The sequence below is a fragment of the Castor canadensis genome, chromosome 5 (genome assembly GCF_047511655.1).
Source record: "Castor canadensis chromosome 5, mCasCan1.hap1v2, whole genome shotgun sequence".
Lineage (NCBI taxonomy): Eukaryota > Metazoa > Chordata > Mammalia > Rodentia > Castoridae > Castor > Castor canadensis.
This window is the reverse complement of record NC_133390.1, coordinates 143076131-143103747: the sequence shown is the minus strand read 5'-3', so window position 1 is coordinate 143103747 and position 27617 is coordinate 143076131. Positions and strand designations below refer to the sequence as shown.

The 27617-nt window shown below is 32.8% G+C and overlaps 1 protein-coding gene, 1 long non-coding RNA gene and 1 other non-coding gene across 21 annotated transcripts in view; 2 read left to right on the top strand and 1 right to left on the bottom strand.

Annotated features, from left to right (window-relative positions):
• Positions 1-27617, top strand: part of Macrod2 (mono-ADP ribosylhydrolase 2) — a 2131419-nt gene that overhangs the window by 21919 nt on the left and 2081883 nt on the right. The window lies entirely within an intron of this gene.
• Positions 9217-9320, bottom strand: LOC141423631 (U6 spliceosomal RNA). The gene has a single exon (XR_012448473.1). It is a non-coding gene; the product is annotated as a U6 spliceosomal RNA (small nuclear RNA).
• LOC141423359 (uncharacterized) lies at positions 22385-24505 on the top strand. Its single transcript, XR_012448164.1, has 2 exons — positions 22385-22472; positions 22673-24505. It is a non-coding gene; the product is annotated as an uncharacterized lncRNA (long non-coding RNA).

Here is a 27617-nt window from a genome sequence, read left to right as displayed (position 1 = left end):
TTCTGCTTCTACAAAGCTTCTCATTTGTTATTTTCTTTCTTCTGTGGATCTGTCTGTTCTTCTTTGATATCATTTCTACGTTGCTTAACTTACCACTTCCTCATTTCATTTCTGTCTGTATCCTTCAGTAATCCAATACATCCACTCATTCTTGGATTAATCTTTGCTTATTCTTTTTTTTTGGAGGGGGGTTTCCTCCAGATTCCCAACCCACTTTTGTAAGATTTTGAACTATGTAATTTTTAATTATGGTAAAATATTCATAACATGAAATTTGCCATTTAACTGTTTTTAAGAGTACAATTCAGTGGTATCAAGTACACTTACAGTGTTGTGCAGCCATCATCAGTAGTCCTTTCCACAAATTTTATATCTTTCCAAATTGAAACTTTGTACCTATGAAACATAACTAACTACTCATTCTTTCTTTCTTGTCCAACTCTTGTTATTCTTTGTCCTCCTTTCTGAATACCTCATATAAGGAGAATCATAAAATATTTGTCTTTTGTGTCTGGCTCATTGCACTTAGCATAATGCTTTCTACATTCATCAGTGTTGAAGCATGTATCAGAATTTTATTTTTTAAGGCTGAATAATATTTTGCTATATATATATACACGCACACACATATATATACTGTTATCTATATATCTATCTATGTGTCTAAAGTATTCTGTCTACCTATTCATGTGTTGAATATTTGGGTTGTTTCTACCTTTTAGCTGTCGTAAACATTTCTGCTTTGCGTATTGATGTACAAGATCTCTTTGAGTCTATTTTCAATTCTTTTGGGTATATAATTAGAAAAGGAATTATTGGATCATATGGTAATTCTGTGTTTAAGTTTTTGAGAAGCACACTAGTTTTTATTTCCATCTTTTGTTTTTTGTGGTGCTAGGGCCTTGTTGCTAGGCAAGAGGTCTACCCCTGAGCTCAACCTCAGCCCCTACACTATTGCTTTTCATAGTGATTGCACCATTTTCTATACTACTGGTGGATGGGGTTTCCAGTTTTTCCATATTTTTGCTAATACTTGTTATTTTTGTTATTGTTGAACATCTTTTCAGAGGCTTAGTGATAATTTGTATATCTTGGGAGAAATGTCTGCTGAAGTCCTTTGCCCATTTTGAATTAGGTTTTTGTTGTTGTTGTTGAGTTGTGGAAATTCTTTATATGGTCTAGATATTAATCCTTTACTAGTACATGATCTACACATATTTTCCCCCACATATATGGATTTTCTTGTCACTCTTACTAGGGTCACTTGATTATAAAGTTTTAAATTTTGATGAAGTCCAGCTTATCTGCTTTTTTCTTTTGCTACTTGTCATATCTTTGAAATTGTTAAATCTAAAATCATCATATTCTTGTTTCTTTTCAGATTGTATTAATCTTTCACCCTTTAGCAATATCTTGAAAAGTTACCTGTTTTATTCTAAGAATTTTATTGATGTATGTCTTACATTTAGGTCTTTGATCCATTTTGTTTTTGTATGTGGTATAAGGTAAGTCCAGTTTCATTCTTTTGCATATGAATGTCTAGTTTTCCAGTATCTTCTGTTTAAAAGACTGTTGTTTTTAAGACCACTGAATTGCCTTGGCACCCTTATTGAAAATCAGTTTAAAAATATTCTATTCATCTATAAATCTGTCCAAATGCCAGAATCACACTGTTTTGATTAGTTTAGCTTTTGTGGTAAGTTTTGAAATCATGAAGTATGAGTCCTCTAACTTTGTTCTTCTTTTTCATGATCGTGTGTCTATTTGGCATTTCTTGAGATCCCGTGTGGGTTTTAAGATTGTTTTTTCTTTCTGTAAGAAACACCCTTGGAAGGCCTTGTGGTGCATGCCTATAGACCCAGCACTTGAGGATATCCTGGACAACATAGTGAGTATGAGGCCAATTATGACAACATAGTAGATTCTGTCTCAACCAAACCAAACCAAACAACAAACAAAATGAAACCACTTTTGGGATATTGATAGACATTACATTGAATCTGTAGATCACCTTGAGTAGTGTTACTATCTTCACAATATTTAATCTTTGACTCCATGAACATGGATGTCTTTTCACTTATTTATGTTGCCTTTAATTTCTTTCAGTAATGATTTTTTAGTTTTCAGTATACAGTCTTTCATGTACTTGGTTTACTGCTAGGTAATTCTTTCTGATGCTATTATAAACGGAATTGTTTTCTCATCAGTGCTCACTACAGGTATATAGAAATGCAACTGATTTTTCTATGTTGACTTTTGTATCCCATAGCTGTACTGAATCTGAGCTAACAATATTTCATTATGTATGTACATATTATATATATAAACACACATACATATACTATATGTCATATATATATATATATATATATATATATGTATATGATTGAATCACTGTGAACAGAGATAACTTTGGCTCTTATTTTCTAGTTTGGATGCCTTTTATTTGTCTTGTTTAGTTTAGTTTGTTTTGTTTTAGTACTGGCTAAAATTTCCAGTACTATGTTGACTATAAGTAGTGAAAGTGGACATTGTTGTCCTATTCATGACATTAATGGAGAAGCTTTCAGGTTTCACCATTGAATATGTTGTTGTTTGTGTATTTTTCATGACTGTATTTTTTTATTCTTTTTCATATGTCTCTGTTATGTTAAAGAAGTTTCCTTTTATTCTTAGCTTACTGAATAAGCTAAGAGGGAGTATTGAATTTTGTCAAATGCCTTTTCTGTATGGGTTAGATGATGATGTGGTTTTTCTTTCATTCTTCATCCTGCAGTGCTATGTTGGTTGGTTGTGTATGTTGAACCATCCCTGGTATTTTGGGAAGAAACCCCACTTGGTTTCATCCTTGGAATATTCCTTTTAATATGCTTGTGAATTCAGTCTAAAGTGCTTTATTTAAGATTTTACATAGTAACTTATAAAGGACATTGAGTTGTAGTTTTCTTGTATCGTCTTACTTCACCTTTGGTACCAGGTTAATGCTGGCTTTATAGGATGAATTAAGAAATGTTTTATCCGCTTCAGATTTTTTGGAGTAGTTTGAGAGGATTGGTCTTAATTTTTCTTTAAATGTTTTGGGAGAAGTCACCAGTGAAACAATAGTCGTCTTCTTTTTTTTTTTTTTTTTACTTCTGTAAAATTGGTAATGATATTCCCACTCTGATTTCTCATTTTAGTAACTTTGAGTGTTTCAGTTTTTTTTTTTAAAGTCAGTGTGGATAAAGGTTATTAATACTGTTGATCTTGTTTTTTGTTTGTTTTGAGACAGGGTTTTGCTCTGTAGCATAGGTTGGCCTGGAAGTTGCTAGGTAGCCTATGCTGGCCTCAAACTCATGATCCTCCTGCCTCAGCCTCCTGAATGCTGGGATTATAGATATGCATCACTACATCCATCATAGGGATCCTTTAAACAGCCAAAATTTGGTTCATTGATTTTTTTTTCTATTTTTCTTTTTTTTGTTACTTTTATCTCCAACTCTAATCTTTAGCATTTCCTTTTTTTCTGGTTCTTTTGGGTTTTATTTTATTTCTTTTTTCTATTCCTTAGGTATAAATGTAGGCTACTGATTTGTGATATGCTTATTTAATGTGTGCATTTGTAGCTGTAAATTTCCCTTAGTTCTGCTTTAACTGCAACTGCATAGCATAAGGGTTTTCTTCTTTTTTTTTTTTTTTGTGGTACTGGGGATTGAACTCATGGCCTTGTGCTTGTTAGGTAAGTGCTCTACTACTTGAACAATCCCCCCAGTCTTGTAGCATTAATTTTGATGTATTGTGTTTTCTTTGTTTCTGTGTGTTTTCTGATTTCTTCTTTTGCTATTTTTCAAGAGCATGTGGTTTACTTTCCACATATTCACTAATTTTCTAGTTTTTCTTATGATTAATTTCTAGTTTAATTCCATTGGTTAGGAAAGATTCTTTGTATGATCTCAGTCTTACAAAATTTATTGAAGCTTTTTTGTGGGCTAGCATGTGGTCTACACTGGAGAATAGACACTTGAGAAAAGTGTATCGTATGCTTTCATCAGGTGGAGTGTTATGTATATTGTCTCTTAGGTTCAATTGGTATATAGTGTTTGCTTGAGTCCTGTATTTCCTTGTTGATCTGGGTGTTCATCCATTATTAGAAGTAGGGTATTTAAATTTCTGTTATTCTTTCTTCAGTTCTGTCATTATTTACTTCATCTCTTTTGGGGCTATGGTGTTTGGTGCATATACATTTATAGTCATTTATGTATTTGTTGATGATTTACCTTTTCTTCAATGTCTAATGTTTTTATCTCTCCACACATTTTGACATAGTCTATTTTGTCTGATAATAGTATTGATGCTCTCTTTAGTATTATTTGCACAGAATTTCCTTTTCTGTTGTTTTACTTTAAATTTATTTATATCTTTACAACTAAAGTGAGTCTCTTTTTATACTATATATGTGGATTATATCCTTCACCCCTTAAAATCCCATGTTTTCCCCCTCTTTTTAAAAAGTCCACTTTGCTGATCTCTTCTATTGAATGGAGCATTTAAACATTTGCATTTAAAGTAATTTATTAAAGACTTACTCCTGACATTTTGCTTTTCATTTTCATTGTATATTTTGTATTTTAAAACTTTTTTTATTATGCATTTTCTTTGTGATTGCCTTTGTGTTTAGTTGATTTTTATTGTGACACCTTTTGGTTATCTTTTGATTTTTTTTTTTTTTTGATGGTACTAGGGTTTGAACTCAGGGCCTCATGCTTGCTAGGCAGATGGGATCTACCACTTGAGCCACTCTGCCAGCTTTATTTCCTTTTGTGTATAGTTTATAGATATTTTGTTTATGATTATCATGGGATTACCTATAACATATTAAAATTATACAGATATAATCTTTGTAATTTAAGTTACAATCAAATGTAGTTTAAGTTACAAATCAAAACCTACTTCAGTTGCATAAAATAACTTATACAATTCAAATTTGGCAAAATTTTTACAGAGTGTAGCAAATTGTGTGTTTATACATTGTGTGCCTAATAACAAAGATGTTTTAATTAGGTTTTATGCATTTGTCTTAAATCCTATAGAAAATAAAAAGTGCTCTTTACAAACCAACACTATAGTAACTGGTTTTTATGTTTGCTAGCTTATATTTACTGGAGCTCTGCATGTCTTTTTATGGCTTCAAGTTACTGTTTAGCATCCTTTCATTTCAATCTGAGGGACTCTTGGTAGCTTTCCTTATTGGACATGTCTGGTGATAATGAATTCCCTCAGATTTTGTTTATCTGAGGACGTCATAATTTCTAATTTTTCTGGATATAGAATTCTTGATGAGAGTTCTGGGTTTTTTTTTTTCAGTCTTTTAAACCATATTTTCTTACTCCCTTCTGGTTTCCAAGGTGTCCAGTTTATAATTTATTGAAGAGCCCTTGTAGGTGAAGAATTGCTTCTCTCTTGTTGCTTCCACTATTCTTTGTCTTTGGTCTTTGACAGTTCGATTATAATGTATCTCAGTGTGATTCTCTGAATATAATCCATTTAAGAGTTTCTTGAGCCTTTTGGATTTCTTGATTTGCATCTTTCAGCAAATTTGAGAAGTTTTTGGCCATTATTTGACAGCCACTTTCTTCTCATACTCCATAATGCATATGTTACTCTGCTTAATGGTGTTCCTCAAATCCCTTAGACTCTATTCATTTTTGTTTATGTCACTTTATTTTGTTCTTTTGAATGGGCTATTTTTTTCTCTTGTCTTATAACTTATGTTTTTTTTGGAAATTTTGGCATTTTACTATTATAATGTGGTAACCCTGGAAATCAGTTTTCTCCAGGGATTCCTGTTTTTTTTTTTATAATTTTTAATTGATTATTGAAGGCTATAGTAGTTCATTTGTCTTGAGACTTTTTCAAACTATTTTTGCAGAGACTAGTGTTGTGTTTGATCATTGAAATCTTCTCCTTTAGCTTGTGTTCACATGTTTTTGCAGAGATTGCCTCAGGAGTTCTAGTCTTTGCAGTTATCTCTGCTATATAGGGGCATTCCTTCACACTTAGGTAGGCTTCCTTTGAGTATAGGAATTGTACTGAAGTGGAGGGTTAAGGTCTTCTCAGGTCTTTTCTTAGCATTCATCTTACTTGGTATGTTAGTTTTTTGTCACTGTGACAAATACCCAAATGAAATAACTTAAAGGAGAAAAGATTTATTTTGCCTCATGGTTTCAGAGGTTTCCATCCAAGGGGAGCTTTCAGCCTGAGATGAAGCTGAATATTACAGTTGTGGGTGTATGACAGAGGAGGCTACTCATGGAAGCCAGGAAGCAGAGAGAGAGAGTGATAGGAAGGGGCCAGGGAATAGATACTCTTCATAGGCATGCCCCAGTCACCTTTCTCCAACTAGGACGTACCTCCAAAAGTTTCTACTACCTCTCAATAATATCATCATATTATAGATCCATCAATGGATTAATTCTCACATTAGGTCAGAGGCCTCACAATCCTATCTTCAACAACCATGATCTATTGAATCAGCTGATAGACACTTATTTTATATTCTTTTAAGGAGGGAGGAAAAATAAAGCATCGCCAGTTAAACTATTGCACAGTGTTATCTTTCAGTGAATTTTATTTCTGTTAATAAATATAAAATAAAACTTCATCTTTTTGGAAAAGTAAAAACTTTTAAGTTTACTTTTTACTTTTAGCATATCATCTTTGAACATACATTGAAAATATAAGTGAAATAAATTGGTTACGATACTCCTTTGCACTGAGTCCAACTCCTCTGAATCTTTTTTCCCACCCAGAGTTGTCTTTGTCTGTGTTTTACCACAGAACATCTTCCCTGTGCAGTTAGGAGAGTTGATAATATAGCACGGCTTAAAAATATATTCTAGTTTTACCTGGGACTTACTGGCATTTTCTTGATCTTATTAGACAATGTTAATAAAAGCTTTTTAGCCAGTTTCTAGGCTTCAAATTCATTTTGCAAATGTTTATTAAATAAATTGTTGCCTGAAATCTTGAGAGGTTTCAGTTGTATAATTATGTCATTAGAAATAATAAATAAGTTTTTACACAGCAGAGAAAACTGTGTCACTACCACCACTCTCCAGCAGCAACTATAATTGCCTTAATTGTGATAGGCATCTACCAGCTTCAAAGAAGTTAAAAAAATTTAAAGACATCTTAAAATTGAAATGCATAATATTTTGAATTCATTGTAAAATTCAGATTTTTGTATCTTAATATAAAATATAGCTTAATTAAAATATTTAAAGTTTTTAGGAGATTTACATTTTGTTGTATCATGATGTTTAATTTGGAAAAAGTTCATGTGTGGGCTGAGATGGGTAACTTCAGCTACTTTTAAGGGCTGAGGGGAATATTAGCTTAAAGTTTTAGGAATCTGATTTTACAAAATATGAGAAAAAAAATTGGACCTCATCCTATACCTAAGGGACCCCAAAAACTCTACCAAAAAAACTATTAGAAATCATGACTCTAGGCAAAGTAGCAGGATATAAAAATAACATCCAGAAATCAGTAGCTTTTCTATATACCAACAATGCATAGACTGAGAAAGAAATCAGGGAAACTCCCATTTATAATAGCCTCAAAAACAATAAAGTACCTTGGAATAAATTTAATGAAAGAAACCAAAGACCTTTTTAATGAAAACTATAAACCACTGAAGAGAGAAATCGAAGAAGACATCAGAAGATGGAAAGAACTTCCATGCTCATGGATTGGTAGAATCAATATTGTGAAAATGGCCATACTACCCAAAACAATCTACATGTTTAACACAATCCCTATAAGAATCCCAAGGACATTGTGCATAGAAATAGAAAAACCAATCATGAAATACATATGGAAACACAAAAGACCTTGAGTAGCCAAAGCAGTTCTGAGCAAAAAGTCCAATGCTTGGAGGCATCACAATATCCAACTTCACAAACTATACTACAGATCCATAACAATAAAAACAGCATTGTATTGGCACAGAAACAGAAAGGAAGACCAGTGGATCAGAATAGAAGATCCAGACATAAACCCACATACCTATAGTCAAATGATCTTTGACAAAGGAGCCCAAAACACAAAATGGAGAAAAGACACCCTCTTCAACAAATGCTGCTGGGAAAACTGGATATTCACACATAGAAGAATGAAGCTAGATCCCTGTCTTTCACCCTGTACCAAAATCAACTTAAAGTGGATCAAAGACCTTAATATAAGGCCTAAAATTTTGAAACAACTCCAAGAAGCAGTAGGAAATACACTGGAACTGATTGGTATAGGGAAGGACTTCCTAAAGAGAACTCAAAAGGCTCAGCATCTAAGAGAAACAGTGAACAAATGGGACTGCATCAAACTAAATAGCTTCTGCACAGCAAAGGAAACAGTCACCAGACTCAAGAGAGGCCCACAGAATGGGAGAAAATCTTTGCCAAAGTGGAGCACACCCACAGTGGGCATATGTTGGGGCACCCCTTTGAATGTCAACTTAAATATTGATGGCAAAAACCATCAATAGGCTCAGTGTGTGTGGGGAGAGAGGTATGCTGGTGAGAGGGAGGAGGGTGAAGGAAAGGAGATTGAGGTGATGGTGTATGGTTGATGGACTTCATGTACCTATGTAGAGTGGGACTAGGAAACCTCTTACAATTGCTTTTAGTGGGGTGAGGATGGGGCTGAGGGGGAGAGACTATGAGGGCAGTGTAAGTAATGTACAATATAAGTCTGATTGAAATTGTCACTATGAATCCTTCCCATATAATGAATATATCTTAATAAAAATTTATAATAAAAAAATTCATGTTAGTGGAGTTGACTTTCAGTGAATTTTCTGTCATTGGAAAGTACACATTCCAAGAAGTTCTAGATGAAAATCACTCAAACATAGTAAAAGCAATTCCTTCATGGGTGATGAGTGAACAAAATTTTGTCCAATGTATCTGACTGGGATAGTCTTATTCTAAAATAATTTAATTTTTTGTTTAGTGGTCTTCTCTTTTCTGATCTCCTACAGTATAGTTTACCAATACTATCCGTTGGTGATTGAAATACCTGTGAGTTTTTTCCTTATTGAAAGCAACATAGTGAAGGTACAGTGTTCTGCTTATGATCAAGAGATTAAAAGCACCAATCCAAGCCATTTTGAAATGCTGATTGGCACAGTAGAAGGATGGAATTAAGGAATGGTACTTTAAAAAAAATGAATTGTCCTTTAAAAATGTTAAAGGCTTCATGAATTTAGGTGCCATCCTTGGGCAGGGTCCATGCTAATTTTTATATCAATACAATTTTAGTATATGTGCTATTAAAGTGAGCATTCTGCGTATTTTCTTGCAAAATACTGTAACCTGATTTTCCTGGATGCTCAGTTTTCTGTCTCTAGTTGTTGGTTTTCTGAGGGTTTACTTGGTGAAAAGGCCACTGTGACTTTTATTTTTAATAATAGTTTAAAAGTTTTACCTTTTTGTTGTTATTGACACAGTACTTGTAGGCAGACTTTTTAGAATTGTTGATAATTAAACAAGGAATTGAAGAATTTTCTTAACTTTCCCTTTTCTAGTTAAATACATATTACCAATATTTTCTGTATATTTTTGGGGAACACATTAAATAGATGAACAGTCAACCTTTAGGAAGAGAAATAGGTATATGTACATCTTTTTCTTATTTTCTTCCACATGCTGAAGTTGAGATACTAGGTTATCAGGGATTTACTTCTCAGTTCTCTAGACATTGTGAACATAGCACTCTTAATTTAGTTTTGGCTATACATCACTTACTGATGCATAGCTGCAGTCTGGGATTTGAAAGACTGTTTAATTATGTTTATGGAATGTTCTGACTTGGTAAATATAAAATTTTCAGGGTAGTGGAAACAGGGTGATAAAAACATGTCTTTCTTAAATAGCGTTGTAACATTCTTGTAAATATTTCATGCATTTCTCTGTGTAAAAGATCTCCCTAGATTCCTCTGGCACTATTTCTGATGAGTTTTGTGAAGTACTTTTTACATAAAAGTAAGTATGTAGTATCTTAGTGTGTATATGGATTGGATTTTATTGTTTTAGCAATGAAAACCTTTCAAAAGTGGTTACCTCTGAATTTTTATCTGTAGTTTAACAGTAGCAAGTTAAGACTATAGTTACTTCTTAAAACAAGTTCTAATTATTTATAAATACATAACCCCTTTTAAATGCTGTTGATATTAATTAAAATTATTCTAAAAAGACTAAAACTAATGCTAAATCACACTTATATTCTAGGCATTAATTTATATTAGATGATATAAAGGTACTAGAAACCATTAGCAGTGGTTACTACTATATATTTATGTTCCTGTGTGTTTATATTTTGTATTTTTATAAAAAAGGGAATACATTAAATCATGGTCATTGTAAAGCATTCAAAAGTATAAAAACTTAAAAATGATAGTTTCTCTTCCCCAATCTGCCAGTTCAAAAAGGACAAATACTGTTAGTGTTTAAGTAATTACCTTTTCAGACCTTTATGTGTTTTTTATTGTATTTTGTTTAATGCAACATTGTGTCAGGGCATTGTAGGGAGTTTTTATGAAAACCTAAAAACTCTATGAAATAAGTAGTAATATGATGGGCATCTAAGTCCCAGGAGGGTAAGTGCTCCTGTGCTAATCCACTGTGGTACTCATTTGTGTTCTTAGTTATGGTACTTTGTATGCTTTTACAAATAAACTACTGGACATATGTGGATTATGTTTAGTGTAAAAACTGTCATACATGGTGCTGTGAGGTTTTTTTTTTCCCACTTAACTATATTTTGATAATCTTTTCTTGTTTTTTTAAATGGCTGTATATGTTTTTACCATAATTCATTTAAGTTTATTTATCATAAATTATTTTATCCTTGGCGGACTCTTAGTTTTTTTTTATAATTGCAAACAAGGTTGCAATGAGTGTGTTTGTAATGTGTGTATTGTATAAGGATTTCTTGTGAGATAGATTCTGAAATGTGAAATTGCTGGGTCACGGGCAGTACACATTTAAAATTTTGGTAAGACTTGCAGACTACCCCCAAAATGATTGAAACAGTTTGCATGTATGTCAGTATTGTTTGAGTACCTGTTTTTTTTTTTTTTATAACTTTGCCAGTAGAAGTTGTGATTAATCCTTGAAATTTTTGCCAGTGTAAGTAAAACCTAGTAAGGCCCTACTGTTGTGATTTGTATTTCTTTAAAGTTTTCTATTATTCATTTGAACTTATTTTGTCAATTACCTGTTCATAAACGTTGCCCCTTATTGTTTTAACTTTGTAAATGTTGCAATATTTTAAAGTTTATTACTGAGTACTATATGTCTGCTGTTGAATCCCTGTATAGTTGTTAAGTGTACAGACTTGAACCGCACAGACAGACTGAATTCTAGCCCAACCACTTCTTCAAGAATGTTATTTAACTATGTACCTCAGTTTCTTTACTGGCAAGATGACAGAGATGGTTGTACACCGCAAGAGCTCTTTATGAGGAATAAATAAATTAATAATTATAAACTGCATGGAACTGTGTCTAATTCTTAGTGATTTACAAGTGATATCTTATTAGTATTATTTCTGTCACCAAAATAACAGTTTTAAATTTCCTAGTCATATTTTTTTAAATGCCTTGTATTTTAGGTCTAAATTGAGACATTTTTCATCCTAATATTCATAAAAAGAAAGTACATTTTACATTTCTTCTAATGATTGGTTTCTTTTTACTATAAGTTTGTTATCTACATGGAATTTCTTTTTGTGTGGTCTTAGAGTTGTTTTTTTCTATTCACTAAAACTGTCTTAATCATATATTAAAATTCTCATGTATGCAAATATCTGTTTCTGGATTCTTCTGTTTCATTGTTCCATTAGTGATCTGTTTGTTAATTCTTACGTTATTATGCCACTGTTATGATTACTATACTTTATATATTTTGATAATTAGTTTGGAACAAATCCATTCATCCTTTTGTTTAAAAAAGTTGTTGGTTATTTTTTTATATTTTCCAAGTGTCTTTCAGTGATTCCATTCTATTTGTAGACCATTCACAGAGTTCTGTTTATATTCTATTAAATAATCATGTCAGGTTTTGAAAGGGCTCATATCTTTCCATTGTTGAGTATTCTTATCCAAGAATATGTCTTTAAAAAAATTAGTAAATTTGACACATGCAGGAGAAAGAGTCAGATAGAAGAGCATAAGATGAAAAATAAGTCTGTCTCCCAGGATCATTCCCCAATCTATAATCATGCAGTTCATAAATATGTTCACATATATTTAGAAAGATGTGTTCATATGAATGTATATCTAGAACTTCCCCCCTGATTTCTAAGATATATACAGAATAATGTTCTAATAGTCTTCATGTTTCTGTATTTTATTTTTCTTACTATACTCTACTATGGAAATGTTTCCGTAAGAAATTTTATTGGTCTTCCTAATTTCGTTTGTTTGTTTTGACACAGGATCTTGTTGTGTATCCCAGGATGGCCCCAACAGTGTTTTCTCTGTCTCTCTTTTTAAATTAGCATGTATTAATTGCGCAAAGGGGTTTCACTATGATACTTCCATACATGTATATAGTGTATTTTGATCAAATTCACCCCCATCTATTACTTCTTCTCTCCTTCTCCCCAGCCTCAAACTCTTGATCCTCCTGTCTCAGCTTCCTGAGTGCTGGAATTACAGGCATGTACCATTGGGACCAGTTACTTCATTTATTGTTTTTAAATTTAAATTTTTTAATGATTTTTTTTCTGGTAGTACCAGGGCTTGAACTCAGGGCCTCATGCTTGCTTGGCAAGTGCTATAGCACTTGAGCTACACCTCCAGCCCTTTATTTATTCTTAAAGGCTTCATGTTTTATCATTGTGTGGAAATTCTGTGTTTCAGTTATATTAATTTTTGTTTTTGCTAGTATATTGAATATTATACATAATGTCATTATGTATTTATTGATGTATTCTTACATCTTCGTATCTATGAGAGTCATTTCTGGTCATGGAATTGCTAGGTCAAAGGGTAGATCCATTTCAAATTGACAGATGTTTCTCCTTTAAATATATTGAACCAACATCATATCCCCAGTTTTAGTGTATGTAAATGACTATGACTCAACACCAATACTAGTTATCAGTTCCATTTTTTTTGCCATTCTAATCATTTTGCTATTAACACGATGAGTGAGGTTAAACTCATTTAATAATTTTATTAGCCATTTATTTTTCTGTTTACTATAACAAGAACAGAAACAAGTATTATTTATTAAGCACTTACCATGGGCCAAGCACTGTTCTAAGTGGATTGCATATACATTTCATGAATTGTTTCCTCATATCATTTTCTCATTTTATAAATTACTTTTTTCATATTAATTTCCTGAGTTCATTCCAATTTAAGGAAATTATGTGTATTATAGATTATTTTTTCATTTTACCTATCAGCTGTTTTTTTTTTTTTTATTATAATCCAGACTAGCTTTGAACTCCTGGTCCTCCTGCCTTAGCCTCCCAAGTCCTGGGATTATAGGCATATGCTGCCACACCGAGCTTATATTTTACCTATTACTTTTTTAAAATATTGTGTGTGTATTCATTTTGTATGCAATTTCACTTTTTTGTTGTTTTGTTATTTTAAGACAGGCTCTCACTCTGTAGTCCAGGCTGGCTTCCATTCTCATCCTACTGCCTCAGGATTATACGCATGTACCACCATGCTTGGCACAGTATTACATATGGTAATGGTTTATATTTGTCCTTATCTTTGTCTTATCAATTTTGATTAGACTTATTGCTAGGAATTAATTTAATAAGTTTAAAAATTATGAATGGGATCTTTTTACCATTTAATTTCCTAATTGATTGGTAATCAATATAGATAAATGTTGTTTTTGAACTGTGTTAATCAATCAGTTCCCCCCCCCCACCCCCGGTACTGGGGCTTGAATTCAAGGCTGCCTCGCATTTGGGTTACATCACCAGTCCTTTTGTTTTGTTAGTGGTTTTTCAGATAAGTTCTTGAGTTTTTGCCTGGGCTGTTCTTAGGCCATGATTTCATCTGTAATTGCCTCCTGAGTACTTGGGATTACAGGTGTATGCCACCACACCCTGCTTATCTTTGAGACAGTGTCTCATTGACTTTTTGCCCAGGGGGCCTTGAACTGCATTCCTGTCTCTGTTTCCCAAATAGCTGGGATTAGAGGTCTGTACCACCATGTTCAACCCTAGTCACAGTCTTTTAAAGCATACCTTTGAATTTTATAGGTAGACAATAAAGATTTCTACAAATGGAATTTTTATAACTTCTTGATATTTGCATTTCTCATTTCTTCTTTTTTTCTTTTTTGCATTGGTTAAGGTCACCAGTATAGCGTCAAATAATAGTGCTCATACCAGCCATTCTTGCCTTGCAATGCAGTCCTGTTCTTTACTTTAGTGAGATTTATTTATATATTAAAATGATAGTAATTTCATTGTTTAGGAGCACTTATTATGATGGAAAATAGCCTGGTAAAAAGTGGACATTACCTTGAAGGATAAGAGACTTAATTTTTAGTTAAGTGGTCTTGTGCAAACATTTTATTTTCAACTCTTAAAAATTAATAGAAATCTTTTATGCATCTCATGGAAAAATCAGTTTTCAAGTTGGGGACAGGAGGTTCATTGTAATCTATATGCCTTACTGAACTCACTTTGCCTTCTACATTAGACTTCAGTGTTTTATTTAAGAGGAATCTGTTCATTAATCACAGTGGTTGGATCTTGATACTGATTTTGTAATTATGTGTTGATAATATTGATTACTTGCAGTAATTATATAATTTGCAATTAATTTACTAATTCAGTGATTTGTTATAATTTTACAATTAAAAAGTTGAAGTTTTTTTTTTTTTCTGTGTAGTCCAGGCTGACCTCAAATTTGTGATCCTCCTGCCTCTGTCTCCCAAGTGCTCAGATTACAACCATGCACCACCACACCCAGCATTAAATGTATTGATTTAAAAAAACAGCTTTTAAACTGATCTTTTTTCTCCCTGCCCTTGACATTCTTATTATGGCTTAGGTGCATAGAGCTTGAAAGAAGCTAAGCATTTCAAGTGACCTAAAATGTTTTTTAATGGCCAAAATATATCTTTTATTTTAAAGAGCATTTCACATCAGCAGCTGAGTGTATTGAAATTTAGCTTCAGATGTATAACAGCAACCTTCTTTGTATTGTTATATTATACACTCCCTATTTCAAAATATGAACAAATCATGAAATATACAAACATCATGGCAGGTTAGTAGGATTTGCTAGTTTTGACATAATTAATTTGGCTAAAACAGATGTGATCATGGGAATTTAATTCATTATAAGATTTGTCTTGAGATCCTGTCGCAAATGAAATAAATAGTAAAATTTTAATTTTGAGTTAAAAGCAATTACTTTCTACATGTAGTTCTTGTTTGGTTCATATCCTTTTTCCTCACATTTCTTAGAGTGTAAATTTTTTTCTTTTCCTTTTTTTTTTTAAGGCACAGTCTTGCTGTATAACCCAGGTTGGCCTTGAATTTAGGATCTTCCTGCCTCAGTCTCCTGAGTGCTGGGATTTCAGGCCTGTGCCACCATGGTTGGCTCAAAATGTAAGTTTTTTTTTTTAATCAGTTTTTTTTTTTTTTCTGAATCAGCCTTAAGCTTCAAAAGCATTTTCCCAGAGTTTTATCAATGATTAATAAAAACCCCTTTCATGGAATTATGTAACTAATGCCAAATATTTCATATTTGATAGACATTCACGTATTTATTTGGTAATCTCAGTATGAGACACTATTTTGATTGATAGCTAAAATATTTGCCTAGCTCAAAGGAATGGATATTTCATTTCTGAATTTAAATCCATCATGTTGCTAATCACAGTTAGTAGACCACCTGTGTTGTACCAGTGTTGTGTGCGTGGGTGGGTGAAGCTAAGAATCAACTAATGCTCATGGTAAGGAAGACATTCCTTTGGAACTAAGAAAGATTCTTCCTGTTTACTTAACAAATAGTTATAAAACCGTTTATGTTTGTAGCCATTGTAACAACCGGATGGACTAAGTATAATTATTATCTCATTTTAAGTGTGGAAACTAAGGCACAGAGAGGTTAGAGACTTGCCCAAAGTCACACTGCTGTTGAGTGGCAAAGTGAGGATTTGAACCCAGTTCTTCTGGCTTTATATCCTCTTTAACTTACCTTCTGTTAATGTTGTCTGTTGTTTCTCCAGTGTTTTTGGTGTTTTTTATGTGTTCTGTGCTTACTGCTAATTATATTTGATTTTTGGAAACATTGTATTTTATATTGTGAATTATTTAATTTTATGATTTATAAGTTATAATGCCACAATGTTTTGAATTTAAAACAGAAACAGTATTAGAAAGGTAAATTGTTGTGGATAATAAAATTGTCAGTAATTACCGAACATTTTGAGAAAGAAGGCTTTGTCCTCCTAGTAGATGTGTAGTGAATACCAGTTTATATTTTGAAAACACAATAGCCATTCATTCATTTATATTTCTGTGAAATTCTTCCTGTATTCCATATTTGCACTTAAGATTTACTGGTAAAATTTAAAAAATCTGATTTCTGAGTTATTTTTATTAGTTGCCTTTTTTAAAAAAAGTTTTAAGATGGACCACATATTGAACATGTATGATATTTTGCAAATTTACACAGTGCGCTTTATGAACTTGCTTCTCAAATTAGAGTACTAAGGTATGTGTGAATTTTACCAGAAGTATATAAAGCTACACAATGAAAGTTTTAGTCTTCTAGAGCATCATTTCTACTAAAAGATTTGTGGGGGTGGAATATTAAGTAATTTAATTGTTCAGCATTCTAAAAAGCTTTTAATTTTGTAACTAAGTAATTCTCAAGTAAAAGGTGAAGAACTTCATAATAATGGTAGACTACTTTAGAGTCCTAAAGGTTATATCAGTTCATTCAGTGGAATGGTTTCAGGAGTGCTTAATTATACTTGAAATTGGTTGGTATCTTGGAAAGGTGTGAGAACAGTGAACTGATACAATTGAATATATTGGTGAGTGAAGATGACTCTGTCAGTCAGTTTTATTAACATGCCAAAGTGCTAAAAAAAAAATCCAAAACCAACTTCATAGAATGTTGAAAATAATCATGTTACCAACAGCACATTTTGTTTTAAATCTTAGTTTATTTGGACTTGTGTTTTTAGCAAACTCCACTTTTAAGTAAATTCTGTGTATTTATTTGGGGTTACTTTTTAATTTCTGAAAAGGTCGAACATGTTATTTCTTTATTAGATTGTTGCTCCTTCAGTTTACAAGTATTGATTGTACTTACAATGTGTTCAAACTTGAATATAAAGAAAAAAGGGAGTGGATTTTGGTGGTATACACCTGTAATCCCAGCACTCAGGAGGCAGGAGAATCAAAAGTTCAGTTCAAGGTCAGTCTGGGTTACATAACATTTGGGACCAGTCTAGGCTACCTTAGTGAGACCCTGTCTCAAAAGAAGCAAATAGACAAAAAAACTAGAGGTCTGTAGATGTTTAGTTTTTAAATATAAAACATCTTTGTTAAAGGGTTAAAATGATACAAATTTGAAATGTGTAGTCTTTTTTTTTTCAGGTTGGTGTATAAGGAATAGTGATGTAATTACCTTTCCTTTCATTCCAAATGCTGACTTTAGACTTGAATGTTTTTTTATTATTAAGTATGATCATAGGAATCATTGAATGATGCCAGGTGGAGATTATGGCATCATACTTCTTTTTTTTAATTAAGTGGTTTCAAGAAGATGGGGATAAGGGATGCTGGGAATCTCTCTAATAGGGTAATTATGAGGATAGAAAATTAAATAGTTTGTATTCTGGGTGTATTCTCTATGTGGAATTTGCCATCCAGTAGCAGAGAGAAGTAGAAAACATTTTCTTTGAATAGAAAATTAAATGGAAAAGTACATTCTGTTCTATTGCTTTTACTGTCATGTAGACTTAAGAAGAAAACCAGCAGTTATAGAATTGGCATAGTTCTCAGGTTTTTAGATTCTTAGTCTAAAGTTTCTGATTCATCACTACATTGTTGCTCATTCACACATGCTTAAATGATCTGATCTGTAAAACTGTAGATTGCAAATTTTCTATACTGTAGACAGTTACTTTTATAATATTTATTGAAACCAAATGAACTATGTATAATAAAGGAAAGTAACTCTAACTTTTGTCTTTACATTTCTTAATGGTTTAATAGGAGATGAACCAGGAATAGGAATTGCATAATTGGAAAAGTTTTTGTTTTTAGATTTATGTCAAATATATGCCAGCAAACTGAGTTCAGATTGCAATGAGAAAAGAAATATAGGAATAAGAAGAAAAATCCATAGCATCTTAGGAAAACAGGAAAGAATGCAATCTCTAAACCAGAAAATTTGGGAGACTTTTAGACCAATAAAAGGCTGATGAGATTGTTATTGAAAATCATTAGTACTATACAGCCTGGAAAAAAGTCAGAAAAAATACCTGGTTTTTGAGTAGAAAGTAGATGTGCTTATCTGATAATTCAAAAATTAATCTAGCTTAAAGATGACAGGGTTAGAGCAGAGAAATGGCCCTGTGAGCAGTATCAGGGTAATTAGAAGGTGGTGGAATCAGTGAATCTTGAGGAAAAAATCTGTCTTCCCAATCTTTCCACTTTAGCACGCTAAGGGCAAAGTCCACTTACAAAGATCCATAGCCTCTATTGTGGGCTTGATAGGTGGGGGAGACTCTTATGGAGAATGCAGTAGTGACTTGCACCAGCCTTGAATTTTGAAAACAATTTGGATTTAAAAAGATGAAGAGAATGAAGAAACACTAAATATTTAAGGGAAATTTTTATCATGCCAAAGAGAGGACTTGTGCTGAAAGAAGGATGCAAAAAGCACAGATAATCTGGACTAATGCAGAAAATAATAGCAAACTGAAAACTTCTAGTTAGACTTGAGAAGATACTGTATTGAGAAAGAAATAATGAAAACAAGTTTTTGCCATTAAAAATATTATTGCCAAGAGGTCATAAATATAGACAATCCAGACTGCTAAATTGATTCCAAAACTGCTCTCAGAATATTTGCTGACATAGAGGTTTGCAGTTGAAGTCATGTGGGTTCAAAGAGATCTTTGGGCTTCTACTATATGGTGACTTAGAATTGAGACTCCTGTGTAAAGACAAGATTCGTCATGATGAGACTTCAACAAAGGGGAGCCTCGAAAATTGAATTTTTTCTGTGATGCATGAAGACATTACAGAAATTCTCTTTTTCTTGGCTTTTATGTTTAATACTGAAAAGTCTCCCTTAAAAAAATTTGTGACCATAAGCTTGCCTTCATGTGGATATAGGATTCTAATTTATACTACATGACTCATTCAGGAAACTGTAAGCAGAGAAATTGGTAAATATTTGTGAAATAAATGTTGACAGTACCACAATGTACCTAATAGAAACAGAAAGTTACACTCTTTAGAGGGATATTCCCTCAAAGTATATTCCTTGATACAGCCTGAATGAAATGCTTTTATATTCTAAGACTACAAAAATATGAGAAAATCAGCAATCATGAGCAAAAATCAGTAGGAAAAACAAACAGCTGAATTCAACCTCTATGAATGTCAGATATTGAAATTACTAGGTAAGAATATGGAATGTACATGGCAAAATGTTTAAAGTAATAAAAGGAGGGCTTAAAAACAGTAGCAAAATACTGTCAAGAAAACAAAGATCTGAAAAGCTGACCAAATTTTTAGAAATTAAAAGTAAAATAACTATACTTGAAAAACATTGAATGGGTTAAGTAGATTGACCCAGCTGTACTAAGAATTAATGAAACCGAAGATAGATCTGAAAAAAAAAAAAGAGAGAGAGAGATGGAAACATGAAGGGCAGATGTTTAAATACAGAAGAATAAGTATGTTTCACATATGTCTCTAGTAGAGGAGAGAATGAAAAGATTGATAGTCAATATCCAAAGAAGGAATAACTAAGAATTTTCTAAAATTAAAAGATGTGATTAAATTGAAGAAGCATGGTAAATGCAAAGGAAGAAGAAATAACTGGATAATACTAAAACCTAAAAGGACTTCAATTTTCCTGCCTTCTCCATATCTGAAAGAACTAAAAATATATTTAAAAAGCCAGGTGGAATAATGGCATCCACTTGTAATCCTGATAGAGCTGGAAGAAGATTATGAATTTGAGGCCAGCCTGGGCAACATAGTGAGACCCTGTCTCAAAACAACAAAACCATGGAACAACAACAAAAACAAGACACGTAATAGCATTAAGTAGGATGAAAGGGTGACATTGGTACAGCAAATGTGAGAGAATTCCATGATGATAAAAAACAGGTGGAATGAGGAACAGAGGAACAAGAGCAAAGAAAACTACAGCTAAAAGTGAAAAGTTTTTGCAGTTCAGTAGACCTCAAGAAACTTCACTTGTGGTATTAATAGTCTCAACAAATTGGAGTGTACTGTGCAGTGATCATCAGATTAAAAAATTTTAAAAGTACATATTGCAGCTGGGGCTTTCCCTTCTTCCTTTGTACATAATGATTGTCAGCAGGAATATTTGTCTGGAGGATAGAGTTGTGGTTTTTGTTCTGCAGATGATGATGCTGGAGGTTTCTGATACATATGTTGGGGTTGGAAAGAGTAGCAGAGCCTGAGAACTCTACCAAAAGTATGTATTGGGGAAGAGAAGGGAAAGGAAAAGAAAAAGAGGTGTCACATTTTACTCCCAAGGTAAAGCCATTTGTATATTGACAGTCTTGGGGATTCCAACCAACATTGCCGCTTTATGAGCACATACTCTAAATTAAAACATACCTCTTGTTAGGTTCCACCCATTTACATTAAACCTGACATCATTTCTCTCATTCAGAGAAGATGCCTTTGGAGAGTGACAGACCTATAGATCTGCAGGAGAAAATCAGTCAGATAGTTCTGGAACACCATGCACAAACTTGGTTGCCATTGGTCACCAGAAACACAACAGTAAAACATTGAAAATGAACTAAGGAAAATGGGAACTGTTTAAGAAATACAGGGAGATTAATGTTTCTTGTTTCCCAGAGAGAGGATAAAATAGAAAATGTAATTAGGCTGTTCTGAAAGAAGCAATATGTAGACTTCTAAAAATGAGATTGTTAAAAAATTTTGAAGGAAGGACAGAAAACTGAATGATTCAGAAGTAAAGTTGAGTGACTGTCCAGAATCTAAAGATAAAATGGAGATAGAAAATATCAGGAAATGTTTGTGGGACACGGGGCATGGAGAACAAATATTTTGATTTTCCGAGGTGATAGGAAACAAAGAGAAAATGAAGAAGTAATGAAGCACAATACATAGATACCATGGAATACTACCTGAATGCTAAATAGATGAGTGAGATTGATAACATACTCATGTGGAAAGATGATCGAGATATATTCATTGAAGAGGCAAGTTGTGAGAAAAATATGTATAGCATGGTATTTGTGGTCAGAAATGATGTGCAAATTCAAAGGTGCACAAGGAAAAAAACAGGACATGCTAATAAAGGTTTTTGTTTTTACTTCTCCCTCCCTATCATGAATTTCCTCTTACTCATGGGATAGAGGTTTCCTTTTGAGAGAAGGATGGGGGAGAAATGAAAGAAATATTTTCCTTAACATGTAATGTTCTTCTATAAGGAGAATTTTTATTTAAAGAATAAAGAATGAAAATATTGCAGAGGAAGGGAGGGGGACAACATATAAAGGTATTGTGGTTACCTGAACCACTTTAACAACATTTAAAAGAAGTCTCAAGCCTAGAATTTTCTTTATATGATATACTTTTCCATTACTTCTAGCAACTGTCTTCATCCCTTACTATTCTGAGATTCTCACAGAAGTATCTCACATACTTCTACACCTTTTATTTTTTAACATACTATTGGGGTGGGGATGCCTAATAGTCTCTTACTGCATGTAGATTTTATGAAAGATGAAATACAAGTGGAGAATACATTAAAAGAAAGAATATCTATAAACACTAAGTATTGCTTTATTGATAAAGGCTAGTATCTGGCATCTTTTGTGGAAATGAGTCAGCATTGTAAATTAAAATAATAGTGAAGAAAAAATCCAGGAGAATAACATATTCAAGATTCTGAGGTATATTCTGTTGGGTGGTTTTGGGTTGAGAGTGGAATATATCAGAATAATAGTAACATATGAGTATAATCACAAAGGTGTGAAGTGATATTCTGGATCACTTGAAAGGCCCTGTCCTTTTTGTGAGAGATGGATATGATCCTTGTCTCAATATGCCACATCTACTGTAAACTTCTGAACCTTCCACCATCATTCAGGATGCATCTAATGGTTGAAGTGGTAGAGGATGGCATAGGAGAGAAAACCTGAGGATCCTTGCCTGGGACAAGTAATGGAAAGAAAATCTTACAGGTATTTTTATTATTGTATATTTTACTTGGTTAGTGTGTTTTTACCGGATAAAATACTCTTTTAGTGAAGGGAGTGAGTAGTGTGGGGGAGGTGTGGGAGGTGGAAGAGTTACTGTGGAGCAAGTCTTCTAGGAGTGGGAGAAGAATTAGGAAAGAATATCACTATCTTTCTGTTTCCTTTCTTTTTGTGTTCTTGTACAGCTTTTGTTGACATCTTCCTAATATAGGAAGTTGTATCAGAGTTCTTGAATTCCAGATTCAAGTATATGGGTAGTCACAGGAACATTTAGGTACGTAGCATGTTTATATATAGCATTAGCTATTGGGCATTATTTGGACTCTTTCCTTGAGTTAATTTAATTCTGCTTATTTATTCATTACAAACAAACCTTTTTACTTATGTTATACCATTTTTACATTATATTATTTTACACAGGAAATAGTATAAGGAAGCTGTGTGTGTGTTTTTCAAAATATTTTTTGTTTTAGTTGACATATAATAATTGTACATACTTATAGGGTACAGTGTGATACTTCAACACACTTGTGCAATGTGCAGTGATCAAAATCAGGGCAATTAGCATTTTTCTCTTGCACGTTATTTTTTTATGTTCAGAAGCTTTGAACTTTTCTAGTTTGTTATTTATAAAATATGTAATTATTGTGGACTATAGTTATCCTTAAAAATAGTAGTAGATAGTAGTAGCTATCAACAACTGTTAGAAACTATTGGAAAATGTTTAAACTTGTGAGTTTTATATATTTTGAATATATGCTTTAAAAATCTTAGTTGTAATAAACTTAATTATCTCTTCTTTGATTATGTTAATTGGTTATTTAACCATTCGACACTCTAATTTATTTCTCAGGACTGACAATGTTTTAACATAACTATGCATTTTAATTAAATGGTTAGTTAATTGAAACGCCTTAATTTTTAACAGGAGCTCCCTTAAGTCTTTCGATCTTGATTTTTCTCAGAATTGCAGAGGCTTTAGTGCCAAGAAGTTCCAAGATAGCTCTAGTCTCATAGCTACTTAAAAATATTGCAAATTGTATGCTATGGAATTTTTTTTGAAAAATTTGCTAGAAGTGCTCTTATTTGAAGTGTTAGAAATGGTGTATTCAGTTTTATTTCTTTTTTCAGTTTTATTTCTGATAGTTGGTAATTCCTTGTACTTTTTAGATGATAAGTATACATGGGTATGTTAGGGGTAAGTTGTTTTTCAAAACTTAAGAGTAGTTGGAACTTACACCTGTAACAACTCAATTAAATGGAAGTAAACAAAGATATTTTAGCATAAAATTGGCCAAGGTAAATTTAAGTGAAATGAAAGAATATACTGGTAGAGTTTCTTTCTTTCTTTTTTTTTTTTTGGTCAATTAAAATAAGAAATGTTGCTCTTAAGAGAGAATTTTGTATTATTTTCTCCTCCTCTTCCCCCCATCCCCCAGCTTGGTCACTAGGAAAGGAGCCCTTTTATCTGATCTTGTCTTCCAGTCCATTTTGAGTCAAGAAAGACCCTTTGAAGACTCCTTTGAGAAGAGTCTGTTTTGAAGATGGAAAAAGAGATACTGTTTGAGAGAAGGCAAACACACAAAAAGGGTGATAGAAACATGTGTTTTTGTTGTAGAGAACTTCCTATAGTGAACATAGAGGACTGAGAAGGGCGTACATTAAAGATTGACTGAATTTGTGAATCTTGATGGAAAATTGCTAGTCATCTTCTAATATGGAAAAACAATTGGAGCTTCAGATCCAGGACTTTTTGTCTCTGCTGTATGCAATTATCATCAGCTCTGAACATTCAGAACCACCCTCTGTCCTCCATGAATGATGACACTTCTGCTTCCATTTCAGCAGTGCTCTGAGATGAATGAAAATACACAGTGTCTGCCAAAACCTAAAAAGTATAATCTATGTATGTATGTAACTGGAGCTCTGTGATGTACCCCTGTTGCATTTTAAAGTATTTATAGTGCTCCAACACCAATTGTGGGTTTTGTCAATAAATATTAATTTTTAAAATGAAATGTGATGATTCCTATCTATATTGTGGTCAGTTCCCCAATTTGTTATCCAGATTGTCAGCTTGATGGAACTGACATTTTATTTTTTTACTATAAATGATTATGTAATTTATGGTGTGATCTTATGATTTTCTGTTTCCTTGAAATTTTTAAAAGAACTTATATTACTATATGCAAAATAAAAAGTTGAACTAGTAAATATATTGTGATATCAAGTATACTGATTTTATATTAACTTTTCTTAATTTTTGACTTTGAGCTTGGTATATACCCTAATCCTACATGACAATCTGAAATTTTGGAGAGTAACAGTTTATATGTGTTACATAGTAAACATCTTAAATTTATTTGTGGGGGTGGTTTTAAAATTTCATTATTTTTAATATTTTTGGTATTTGGTACTGTTAGGCAGCTGTTCTTTAGGGGAGAAAGATAAGGACTTAATGTTTTTGAATTTATAATTGTTTCAGTTCTGTAAGCTAGTATTGTAATATGAATTTTTAAGCTTGTTTCCTACTCTTCAGTCGTCCCTTATTTTAAGAACTTTTAGAATCCGTTATAATCCATTTTGAACATAATGTCTGTATAGTCAAAATGTGTTCTTTCTTTAAAGAGGATTTCTTGGTTGAGAATTCCTCTCCTACATAAGTGTTTTTTCTGAATGTTTCTATTTAAATTAGAGAAAATTAATTATATAAAGAGATTTCATTGTGACATTTACATAATGCATGTAATATACGTTGATCACACTCACTCTGTCTGTTACTCTTTCTTACCTCCTCTTGCTTACACCCCCCACAACTTTAAGCAGTTTTTAATGGGTTCATTATGCTATTTTCATACATATAAAATGTACTCCCATCATATTTACCTCCATCACCCTTTTCTTTCTTTCTCCACACTCCTGCTGGTTTCCTCCCCAACTACAGTCATGTCATATTATTATTATTATTTAGGTCTAGATTCTGAATATGAGTGAGAACATGAGGTATCTGTCTTCCTAAGCTTGGCTTATCTTGCTCAGCTGAGTGCTCTCTTATTAATGCAGGACAGAATGAGTATGTGCATTTGTGAAGGTGTGATTTTGCTTCAATCTGACATAGTGACCTGTTCAAATGTGTCTATCACTACATTGCTTGTAGTGTCAAAAAGCTAATAATAACCTTAATGTACATTAAAAATGCGAGTGGTTGCAATGGAATATTAGGGCTCTTAAAAAATTGTTTTTCTGTCTTTATGTGTTGACATTAAAGAATTTTCTCCATAGCTTAACTATTGTGAATAATGCCACAATAAACTACTCCCCCCCCCCCGGCACAACAATAAAAAAGAAAAATAAATAAATAAATAAAATGCATTGCACTTAAAAATAATTTTTTTTTTCAGTGCTGGGATTTGAACTTAAAGTCTTGTGCTTCCTAGGCACTTTACCACTTGTGTGGTGCCTCCAGCTTTTTTTTTTAGTTATTTTTCAGGTAAAGATGAATGTTTTTGCCCTGGCTTGGCCTCAGACTATAATCCTCCTGAGTAAGTAGCTGGACTGACAGATGCACATCACCACACCTGGCTTTCTGATTAAGAAAGGATTTTGCTAAACTCTTTGCTCTGGTTGGCTTCGCTTCAAACTGTGATGCTGTAGATCTCTGTCTACAGGTAGAGATTACAAGCCTGAGCCATTGCACCTGGCTGTCTGTGGTATTTTAGTAAGTGAGGAAAGCAAATTAGAATTCATGAAGTATCCTATTTTTAAAAATCTTGTATTTCTGTAAAACTTGCTTATATTTGGGCCCAAAGAAAGGCATAATTATCATGATATGTGGAATTTTTTCACAGTTTTTCACTATTATGTTGGTTTCAATGAAATTATTTAAAAAATAATTTTCAAGGAAGAGTTTAAGAATTACAAAAAATGCATAGAATACAGTTTATATATTCCATCTTAGAGTAATTATGTACAGAAAAATAAAAAAATACTTCTAGTGGCCAATGAGATACATAATTTGCTATTCTTGTGAAATGAATTAAGGAGGACTCAATATTGATTGTGACCCCTGGGAACATCAAGAGGCTAATCTTCTCCTAAGTAGATGAAAAGATTAGTATGGATATTTGAACTGTAATAAAAATTCTTACTATAGGAACTAGTTTCAGTTTAATCTGCTTTCTCATTTTAGCCCTTAATACTTTTGTGTTTGAAACACTAAACTGCCCAGGAAATTTTGAATGTGAATACTTTGTTTCCACATCTGTTCTCCAACTCCTTAGAAATCACCAGCAAAATGAGGAACATCCAAAAGCAGAAACAGGAAAAAGATGAATGCCATTTGAATACTGTGCTAGATAACACAGTGATTATTCCCAGGTGTTAATTCTGCCTGTGGCATTAACTGTGTGAAGTTTGCTCAGATTTTTTTTTTTTATTCATATGTGCATACAAGGCTTGGTTCATTTCTCCCCCCTGCCCCCACCCCCTCCCTTCCCACCACCCACTCCGCCCCCTCCCTCTCCCCCCACCTCAATACCCAGCAGAAACTATTTTGCCCTTATTTCTAATTTTGTTGTAGAGAGAGTATAAGCAATAATAGGAAGGAACAAGGGTTTTTGCTGGTTGAGATAAGGATAGCTATACAGGGCATTGACTCACATTGATTTCCTGTGTGTGGGTGTTACCTTCTAGGTTAATTCTTTTTGATCTAACATTTTCTCTAGTACCTGTTCCCCTTTTCCTATTGGCCTCAGTTGCTTTAAGGTATCTGCTTTAGTTTCTCTGCGTTAAGGGCAACAAACTGTGTGAAGTTTGCTCAGATTTTTTTTTTAATGGCATTTATTTACCCAAGTGCATGATAAGGAGTTTCCACTTATAAGTACTAAGGTCAGTCCTAGAAATATGATTATATAATACCTGGATAATAGAATTTGATTTTAAAATGTAGTATTTCGTCTGCCAACAAAGTAGACTCGCTTTACTTTTTCTGTGGGGTGAGATTAATGGGAAGCATGTGTTTGTGAAGCTGGTTATTACTTTGGTCAATTAGAGTATTAGAATGTTTTTCTTTAAGTCCTGATTACTGCTATATAAGGAAGATTATTACAGTAGCAACTTCTATGGCTTTGG